Genomic DNA, 9,268 nt, shown 5'->3' on the forward strand with positions numbered 1-9,268 from the left:
GTGGTCGTCAAGTAACAGGCAGGTGGTTAGTTTGTGTGGCATTCTGGCAACTCACCCATACAACACCCGTTCCAAAAACAAAGTGCTCATGGCCAACCAGGAACTTGATACGAGTGTCATCGATCCTTCGAGAGAGGGGGAAGAGTTGGATGTCAATACGATGAAAGAAGAGATGTATAAGTTGAAGCAGCAGATGGCCGAAATGTACCAGGCCTGGGCAAAAGGGCAACCACCACCAGCTTACCCTGCCAACCCTGCCTTCATCCCGCCATTGGCTCAGTCACAGGATCATCCTGCCACCGATTCGTCCCCGGGCTTTCCCATTTACCAACACTACCAGAGCACAACTTCCCAAACACCACCAGCTCCACCACCCAAACCAGTTCCGTACCCTCCTCCACCAGCCACTCCTGTCTTCGTGGCACCCCCTCCCGCTACACTCCACAGATCCTCCAGCGAGCCTTTGTTCCGAGCTCACGATAACCAATATTACCCCCCGAAGCCCACTCTCAAAGCTCCAGAACCCTATTCCTACACTCCTCATTTTGATCTCTCAGCAGAAACTGAGAAGCCTCCTAAGAATCCCGAGCAGGAGGAGATGATTAGGAAAGTCAAGAGCTTAGAGCAATCCTTCAAGAATATGCAGGGGCTCGGTGGACAAGTAAGCGTGGCATATAAGGATCTGTGTCTGTTCCCAGATGTCCAATTACCAGCAGGGTTCAAGTTTCCCAAATTTGATTTATATGACGGGCATAGTGATCCAGTGGCACACCTGAGAGGTTTTTATAGCAAGATGAGAGGGGCAGGCGGGAGAGACGAACTACTGATGGCGTACTTCAGTCAAAGTTTAAGTGGCTCAGCTTTGGAATGGTACACTCGGCAAGATCATGGTCGGTGGTACACATGGGACGATCTGGCCCAAGTCTTCGCATGCCATTTTCAGTACAATCTTGAAATTGTTCCAGATCGCTTGTCATTGACCAAAATTGAGAAGAAGCCAGGGGAGAGCTTCAGAGAATACGGCTTCCGTTGGAGAGAGCAAGTAGCGAGGGTTGACCCTCCGATGAAAGAGAGTGAAATGGTTGATTACTTCTTGCAGGCCTTAGAGCCCACTTATTTCGGTCACTTGGTGTCAGCAGTAGGGAAATCCTTTAATGAAGTGGTGAAAATGGGAAGCATGGTAGAGGAAGGACTCAAATCTAACAAAATCATGAGTTATTCAGCAATCAAGGCGACCACCCAGGCCATTCCAAACGGCACTGGAGGAGTATTGGGAAAGAAGAAGAAAGAGGACGTTGCAGTAATTGAGTCAAGAGCTTGGTCCAGGGGCCCATCACCTTACTATAACCAGCCTCGACCCCACCCCCAAACTTACCCTCACACTCCATATAGCCCACCACAACACTACTACCTACCTCCAGATCCCCACTTCTCTATCCATCATGCTCAGGCATACACTCAACCTCCTACCCACGCACAATGGCGTGCGCCAACCCCACAGAATACCTACCTACCTCCCCAAAATACCTATCCACCACCAAGAGCCCACAGAAATCCCCCTGGAACAGGTTTCCGACCAAATCAATCCTTCAAGAATGAGAGGGTGCAGAAGCAGAAGACTTTCACTCCATTGGGAGAATCATATGCCAGTCTATTCCACAGGTTGAGACAGTTGGGTATGTTGAATCCGATTGAGCCTAAGTTGCCAAACCCCCCTCCGAGAAATCTTGACCACTCGGTGAGTTGTGAATATTGTTCAGGGGCTCCAGGGCATGACACAGAGAAATGCTGGAAGTTGAAAACAGCTATTCAAGAGCTCATTGATACCCGTCGAATCGAGGTTCAAGCCCCGAAAACGCCCAACATTAACCAGAATCCGCTCCCGGCCCATCATGAGACCAATATGATTGAGATAGTGCAAAAAGGAGGAGAGCCTAAAAAGCCCTCACAAACTGTGATGATGATCAGGTCCAGTGAAGTCAGGCCAAGTGAGAAGTCAACTAGTGGGAAGTCGTTGATCAAGTTGAAAGAGACAGATAGTAAACCAGTTGTGGTGGTCCAGAAGGAGTCTGCAAGCAAGGTTGCAGTGAAACAGGAAAAAGCAAAAGTGGTAGTGCCAGGGGCAGCTACCAAGCCCGTTGTAGTTGTGAAAGGTGCACGCACAGAGCCTGTTATTATCAAACCAGTGACTCAGCTACCAATAGTCAACAGCAAGGCCGTCCCTTGGAATTATGGCCGAATGACAGTGCTTTACAAAGGGAAAGAGGTTAAAGAAGAAGTTTGTGAGACCCATGGTCTGACTCGCTCGGGGAGATGCTTTGCCCCCGAAGAGTTAAGAAAAGCCAAAACCGCCAAAGATAACCCAGCGTTAGTGAAGAAAGCTGTGACCGAAGAAGAGGCAGAGGAGTTCTTGAGGAAGATGAAAATGCAGGACTATTCTATTGTAGAGCAGTTGAGGAAGACCCCTGCCCAGATTTCGTTACTCTCATTGTTAATCCATTCGGACGAGCACCGCCGGGCATTGATGAAAATCTTGAATGAGGCCCATGTTCCGGACAAGATCTCTGTAAACCATCTGGAAAAGATAGCAAATAAGATTTTTGAGGTGAATAGAGTCACTTTTTCTAATGATGAATTGCCCATGGAGGGTACCGAGCATAACAGAGCCCTTTACCTTACGGTGAAGTGTGAAGATTCCGTGTTTACCCGGGTACTAATTGATAATGGGTCCAGCGCCAACATTTGCCCTCTCTCCACCCTAGACCAATTGAAAGTGGACAGTGAAAGAATTCAAAAGAACAGTATCTACGTTTGGGGGTTCGACGGTGGAGGGAAAGATTCAGTCGGAGACAGTGCTGGAGCTGACAATAGGGCCAGTTGAATTTACTATGGAATTCCAGGTGCTCGATGTGGCGGTTTCTTACAATCTTTTGCTAGGCCGACTCTGGATTCATGCATCCAAGGTAGTGCCATCTACCCTGCACCAGATGGTTAAATTTGAATGGGACAGACAGGAAATTGTAGTGCACGGAGAGGATGGTTTGTGTGCCCAGAATGATGCCATTATACCCTTCATCGAAGTTGAAGACGACAAGGGGCCGTGGGTCTATCAGGTTTTTGACGCAGTCTCAGTTGAAAAGATTCCAGAAGGGGAGTATGTTCCAGTTCCAAAAGTCGCAGCCGCATCAGTCATGATGGCTTCTGAGATGTTGAAGAATGGCTTCGCACCTGGCAAAGGTTTGGGTGCGTCTCTGCAAGGTATCGTACAGCCGGTATCTCTTCCCAAAAACTTGGACACTTTTGGTTTGGGATTCAAGCCTACAGCTGCAGACATAAGGCGAGCCAGGAAGTTGAAAAAGAAAGCATGGGTTCTTCCAAAGCTTGTCCCCCGTCTCTCCCGTTCCTTTGTCAGGCCTGGTACTATGAAGCGCCCAGCAACAACAATGCCCGGTTCTGTGATTGGTCCTGATAAGGAGTTGCTTGAAAGGTTTGAAAAGCTGTTCGACGAGGTGAATATGGTGGAAGCTGGAGAGGGATCGAGCAAAGGGGATGTGCAATTTGTGGGGCCCTGTGCAAAGATCAACAATTGGGAAGCTACTCCTCTTCCTACTCGGAGGGAGTCTTAGTAGTCGGCTTTGATTTTTCTTTCAGTTTAATCTGGATTATTCCAGGGTTGTAATTCAGATTCTATGTTCCGTCCGTTTGGATGAGTTAAACCTTGTTATCTTTAAATTTTAATGAAATGCAATTTCCCTTCTTTTTCTTATTCCTGATAGTTTTCATTTTTTCTTTTCTTTCTTGTACAGTCCTTTTTATGCTGGTTTCAATGACATGACATGCATGAGGAATCTCCGGCCCAGTCTTAAATGTCAATCTAATTCTGAAATAATAATACAAAAAATTGAGTGTGATGATGAAGTGGAATATGATGATGAGGAAGCCTTTGAGGAAATCAGTAAAGAATTAAGCCATTTTGAAGAAAAACCCAAACCTGTCCTGAATGATACAGAAGCAATCAATTTAGGGGATCAAGATAATGTCCGGGAAACTAAAATAAGTGTCCATCTTGAAACACAGCTCAGAGAGGAGATAATTCAAGCATTGTTTGAGTACAAAGATGTTTTTGCATGGTCATATGACGACATGCCAGGTCTAAGCACTGACTTGGTGGTCCACAAATTGCCCACTGACCCGGCATTTCCCCTTGTCAAGCAGAAGCTAAGGAAATTTAAAACTGATATGAGTGTGAAAATCAAAGAAGAGTCGCCAAGCAGTTTGATGCAAAAGTCATTCGGGTCACACGGTATCCCACCTGGTTAGCCAATGTCGTGCCTGTACCAAAGAAGGATGGTAAGACCAGGGTGTGCGTTGATTACCGTGATCTCAACAAGGCGAGTCCGAAGGATAACTTCCCATTACCAAACATCCATATATTGATTGATAATTGTGCCAAACATGAGATTGGTTCTTTTGTGGACTGTTATGCGGGCTATCACCAGATCTTAATGGATGAGGAAGATGTAGAAAAGACGGTATTCATTACGCCATGGGGAACATACTGCTACAGGGTCATGCCATTTGGTTTGAAAAATGCTGGGGCAACCTACATGAGGGCGATGACAACTATATTCCATGACATGATACACAGGGAGATCGAGGTATATGTGGATGATGTAATTGTAAAGACTAGGAGGCAGTCTGACCACGTCAGGGATTTGAGAAAGTTCTTCCAAAGGCTTCGTAGGTACAATCTCAAGCTCAATCCTGCGAAATGCGCTTTCGGCGTTCCCTCTGGAAAACTATTGGGATTTATAGTCAGTCGTCGAGGTATTGAATTAGACCCGTCAAAAATCAAAGCCATCCAAGAATTGCCACCTCCGAAGAACAAGACTGAGGTGATGAGTCTGTTAGGGAGATTGAATTATATCAGTAGGTTCTTCGCTCAGCTTACGATAACGTGCGAGCCTATCTTCAAGCTGTTAAAGAAGGATGTTGCGGTCAACTGGACAGACGAATGTCAAGAGGCTTTTGATAATATAAAGGGGTATTTGTCAAACCCACCGGTGTTAGTCCCGCCAGAGCCAGGGAGGCCTTTGATTCTGTATTTGACGGTTTTGGACAATTCGTTTGGATGTGTGTTAGGTCAGCATGACATCACCGGCAGGAAAGAGCAGGCCATATACTACCTCAGCAAAAAGTTCACAGCTTGTGAGGTTAAGTACACTCAGCTTGAGAGGACGTGTTGCGCCCTAACTTGGGTAGCACAGAAGTTGAAACATTACTTGTCATCTTATACCACTTACCTTATCTCTCGGTTGGATCCGTTGAAGTACATCTTTCAGAAGCCTATGCCCACAGGGAGGCTCGCAAAGTGGCAAATCTTGCTCACGGAATTTGACATTGTCTATGTGACCCGGACTGCAATGAAGGCTCAGGCACTGGCCGACCATTTGGCCGAGAATCCGGTGGATGAGGAATATGAACCTTTGAAGACATACTTCCCTGATGAAGAGGTAATGCATGTCGATGAGTTGGAACAAGCTGAGAAGCCAGGATGGAAACTCTTCTTTGATGGGGCGGCTAATATGAAAGGCGTGGGAATATGAGCGGTACTTATTTCTGAAACAGGGCAACACTATCCTGTTACGGCTCAGCTTCGTTTTTATTGTACTAATAACATGGCCGAGTATGAGGCATGTATTTTGGGTTTGAGGTTGGCTGTAGACATGGGTGTGCAGGAAGTCTTGGTCATGGGAGACTCGGACCTTCTGGTTCACCAAATTCAAGGGGAATGGGAAATACGAGATTTGAAGCTTATAGCGTACCGACAATGTTTGCATGATCTTTGTCAACAATTTCAATCGATAGAGTCCAGGCATATTCCAAGGATTCATAATGAAGTTGCCGATGCTTTGGCTACTTTGGCATCAATGTTGCATCATCCAGATAAGGCTTATGTAGACCCTTACAGATTCAGGTCCGCGATCAGCATGCTTATTGTAATACGGTGGAAGAAGAACTTGATGGTGAGCCGTAGTTCCACGATATCAGAGAATATCTCAGAATGGGGGTGTACCCAGTACAGGCCACAGGTGATCAAAAAAGAACAATTCAACGATTGGCAAGCGGATTTTTCTTTAGTGGAGGGGTATTGTACAAAAGAACTCCAAATCTTGGTTTGTTGAGATGCAAAGATGCTAGACAGGCCACAACTATTATGACCGAGGTGCATTCGGAAGTTTGTGGACCACATATGAGTGGGTACGTGTTAGCAAAGAAGATTCTCCAAGCAGGTTACTATTGGCTTACTATGGAGCGGGATTGTATCAGTTTTGTGCTAAGGTGTCATCAGTGTCAAGTGCATGGAGATTTGATTCATTCTCCACCATCGGAATTACACACAATGTCTGCACCATGGCCTTTTGTTGCATGGGGCATGGATGTCATTGGGCCAATTGAGCCAACAGCATCAAATGGGCACAGGTTCATTCTGGTGGCCATTGATTATTTCACCAAGTGGGTTGAGGCTAAAACATTCAAGTCTGTGACCAAGAAAGCGGTGGTTGATTTTGTGCACTCAAATATCATTTGTAGGTTTGGGATACCAAAGGTGATCATTACAGACAATGGGGCTAATCTTAATAGTCATCTGATGAAAGAGGTATGTCAGCAATTCAAGATTACACATCGCAATTCCACCCCTTACCGCCCCAAGGCAAACGGGGCAGTTGAGGCGGTCAACAAGAATATAAAGAAGATACTGCGAAAATGGTGGAGAGTTATAGACAGTGGCATGAGAAGTTGCCTTTTGCATTGCTGGGTTATCGTACTACTGTTCGTACTTTAGTAGGGGCGACTCCTTATTTGTTGGTGTATTGCACCGAGGCAGTGATACCCGCAGAAGTTGAAATCCCATCCCTTCGGATCGTCGTAGAAGCTGAAATTGATGACGATGAATGGGTCAAAACCCGCTTGGAGCAATTGAGTTTGATCGATGAGAAAAGATTGGTGGCAGTGTGTCATGGTCAGTTGTATCAACAGAGAATGGCAAGAGCATATAATAAGAAAGTGTCCACAAAAGTTCGAAGTGGGTCAGCAAGTGTTGAGACGTATTCTTCCACATCAGGCTGAGGCCAAAGGCAAGTTCGCCCCAAATTGGCAGGGGCCATTCATCGTGACGAGAGTGTTGTCCAATGGTGCTTTATATTTGACAGACATAGAAGGAAAGTGTGTTGAAATGGCCATCAATTCCGATGCGGTCAAGAGATATTATGTATGATCTTCTTTGTTTTAATTGTATTTGTTTGTACTTGGCATGTTTTGAAGATTGGAATGACGAAGGCATTTTGTTCTGCTATCCAAACATTTCATCCTTTATTACGCCCTTTGAGCCTTATTCATTTTCTTTCATACCCCTCATTCGGAATCAGTAGCAAAGATCAGAAACACAAGCGTGAAAGATAAGTCAAGGAAAAAGAGAGAAGAAAAGAATGAAAAGAGAGAGAAGGAAAAAGGAAGAAGAAAAGAAAGAAAAAAGGAAGAGAAAAGAGAAGAAAAAGAAAAAGAAACAAAAAAAAGAAAAAAGAAAAAGAAAAAACAAACAACAAAAAGAGAAAGGAAGAAAGAAAAGAAAAGAAGAGAAAGAGGAAGAAAAAGAAAAGAGAAATCACAACAACAAAGAAATTTTTATGACATGAACTACGTTCGACCTGATTCCTTTTAAGGATACGTAGGCAGCCTCACGGTTCGGTCCTATCAAAACAAAAATCCAAAAGTCCCCAAGTAAGAAACTGGGGCAGAAGTTGCGGTTGTTGTGAGAATCTATTTCCAGAAGTTGTAATTTTAAACCCAGCTGAATTGTTTTGAGCCTTTGATACCCTTTCTTTCTAACCCTGTCCAAAGCCTGCATTACGGTCCAAAGAAAGACCTTCTGATCAGTCTTCAAGAAATGCCAAGTCAAGCAAGAAGAGGTGATTCATTTCAGGGACAACACTCTGGTCCAAGCAGAAAAATAATGAAAATGAGAGAGTCTTATTGGTGAAAACCCTCACAGGCACCGTAAGGCGAAAGGAATTGAGAGAAAACAGAAATGAGAGAGTCTTATTGGTGAAAACCCTCGCGGGCACCTTAAGGCGAAAGTGAGTTTTCAAATGAACAAACGAGAGAGGTCTGTGGGTGAAAACAGTTCAGGACACCGCAGGATGAACAAGGTTAGGGTTTGGTTGAAGAAATCAGGTTATGGAATTCTGGGGCAACAAAGCATGGCAATTGAAAGTTGATTGGTTGGACGGATTGGGCCGATTAGTCCGAAATGCATGTCATGATCAATGGTACCAGCTGTTCCACTCAGATAAGTCTCTTTTCCTTTTCTTTCCTTTTTATAAGTCGTCCGGTTTTGGATTCTCTTTATTCTTAACTCTCAAGGTCATTACATTCCATTCGTTTTGGGGTTTGTTCTCTAAGATGTTTCAATGTCAGTTTTGTTCAAAGCAAATAAGAAAGGATTTCAAAGCTCACTACCAGCTTCCATAATTTCAAAGCACAGTGTGGCCAGAACATACCAAAGATAGCAGGATGTAAAGTGGGATACAGGGAGTCACCGGAAGTTTCATCGGTGGAATGACTTGGTAATGTCGTGGGAGATGCAAAGGTTCAGATAAAGGGGTCAGAGATGTAAAACAATGGTTTGGTATAGAACACTCGGGTCATCGAAGGTCATGGGTTTGAAAGTCAGTCAGAGAGTCAAGCGGTTCAGGGCCAGTTCGAGAAGCAGGCCAAAGCAAAACACAGCAGCGGAGACATCTTCAGCAAGAATGCCATAGACTAACCACCGTTTTAAACTGACAAGATTTTCCTTTGATTGAAACAGGGGCAGAAAGTTTCGGTGTTTCGGAGAAACCCTCTGTAAGGAAAGGCAAGCACCAACAGGTTTGACCGTAAACTCCCAGGACCCGCCTGGATAATGGGATTTAATTTAAAATTTTCAGGACCCTCCTAGAAAATGGGACCTAACTTAAATTTCAAAACAATCATGAGTAGCATAATTTAGCATAAATGTACCCCAAGGAATATAAGTGGGTTTCAAAGTTTGCATGTTTAGGATAGGATCCAATTAGGAGTTTTCAGGACCCTCCTGGAAAATGGGACTTAGTTTTAAAATTTAAAAAAGTTATGAGTAGCAAGATCTAGCATAAAATGTACCCCAAAAGAATATAAGTTGGTTTCAAAGTTTGCATGTTTAAGACAGGATTCAATTAGGAGTTTTCAG

At 44.5% G+C, this 9,268-nt stretch overlaps 1 pseudogene; it reads left to right on the forward strand.

The window, feature by feature from the left end:
- On the forward strand, positions 203 to 7,279 carry LOC109236030 (annotated as a pseudogene).

Source organism: Nicotiana attenuata, chromosome 12 (assembly GCF_001879085.1).
Source record: "Nicotiana attenuata strain UT chromosome 12, NIATTr2, whole genome shotgun sequence".
Lineage (NCBI taxonomy): Eukaryota > Viridiplantae > Streptophyta > Magnoliopsida > Solanales > Solanaceae > Nicotiana > Nicotiana attenuata.